Here is a 1,517-nt window from a genome sequence, read left to right as displayed (position 1 = left end):
CAATTACAGCATCAACAGCTAACATTACACCTCTCCTGATTTCCACTGGATTAGCGGCTTTGCTAATCTTCTCAAAACCTTCCTTGGCAATAGAGCGTGCCAATACAGTAGCAGTGGTGGTGCCATCTCCAGCCTCTTCATTTGTGTTGTTGGCAACATCCTGAACAAGTTTGGCCCCAATATTTTTGTATTTATCCTTTAAATCAATTGACTTAGCAACAGTCACACCATCTTTTGTTACCTTAGAGTTTCCCCAACTCTGTTCAATAATCACTGTTCTTTCCTTTGGCCCCATAGTAGTGGGCTACAGCGTCGGCTAAAAGGTCTACACCTTGAAGTATTAGGGCTCATGCATCTGCACCAAATTTTACATCTTTGGCATAAGCCCGAGTATGATGAGAAGCCAGTACCCTGGACACTGGCCTCATCTGTCGGAGGACTGCAGGTAATCTGTGCATTTCTGCTGAGTGGCGGGCTTGCGGGCTTGCGAGCGCGAGCGCGCTGAGAGGAAGGCCGTCAGCAGCGAGTGAGGTTGTGAGTACACATTTTAAATTCTCTACTATCCAGTTGTTTTCTTCAGGGTGTTATTCAGTTTCCATGTATTTGACTTTATTTCCTTGGTCTTCCTATTGTTGATTTCTGATTTGATAGCATTGTGGTCTGAGAAGATGCTTTGTAGTGTTTTGATATTTGTAAATTTATGGAGGTTGGTTTTGTGGCCTAACACATGGTCTCTTCTGGAGAATGTTCCATGTGCACTTGAAAAGAATGTGTATTACACTGTTCTTCAGTTGAATGCTGTGTACACATCTATGAGGTCCAGTTTGATGATTGTGTTGTTTGGTTCTTCTGTGACTTTGTCAAGTTTCTTTCTGGTTGTTCTATCCATTTTTGAAAGCGGTGTATTAAAATCACTCATGATTATTGTAGATTTGTCTATTTCTTTTTTCAAACCTATTAGAGTTTGCTTTGTATGATTTGAAGCTGTTTCATTGGCAGCTTAGATATTTATAATGGTTATGTCATCTTGTTCAATTGTCCTTTTAGTCATAAGATAATGCCCATCTTTATCTATTAAGCTGGTTTTTGCCTTAAGGTTTATTTTATCAGAGACTAGCTTGGCATATATTTTTCCATCCTTTAATTTTTAAACTGTTTTTGTCTCTGTGTGTAAGATGTGTCTCTTGCAAACAGCATATTGAAGGATCTTGTTTTCTTATTCATTCTGCCACCCTCTGTCTCTCAACTAGTGCATTTAATCCATTTTCATTCAGTGTAATTATCAATAACTATGTGGTGTGGCACTGTGGGTTAATGCGCCAGACTGCAAAGCTTTTTGAACTGCAAGGTTGATGGTTCAAGCTCACCAGCCGCTCTTCAGAAACCCTATACAGGGTTGCTATGGGTCGGGATTGACTCTACTGCACTTAACAACAACAACATGGATTAATTGCTGTTATTATATTTGTTTTTTTGTGGTGTTGCTGCTTTCTTTGTTCTGCATGTCTTCCTGTGCT

General features: G+C 39.9%; 1 pseudogene; it reads right to left on the bottom strand.

The window, feature by feature from the left end:
- The window catches only part of LOC102832809, a 1,781-nt pseudogene extending 1,323 nt beyond the window's left edge, over positions 1-458 (bottom strand).
- Positions 459-1,517: the final 1,059 nt, after the last annotated feature.

Source organism: Chrysochloris asiatica, unplaced genomic scaffold (genome assembly GCF_000296735.1).
Source record: "Chrysochloris asiatica unplaced genomic scaffold, ChrAsi1.0 scaffold00191, whole genome shotgun sequence".
Classification (NCBI taxonomy): domain Eukaryota; kingdom Metazoa; phylum Chordata; class Mammalia; order Afrosoricida; family Chrysochloridae; genus Chrysochloris; species Chrysochloris asiatica.
The sequence above is the reverse complement of the archived record's forward strand: the minus strand, read 5'-3'. Positions and strand labels throughout refer to the sequence as shown.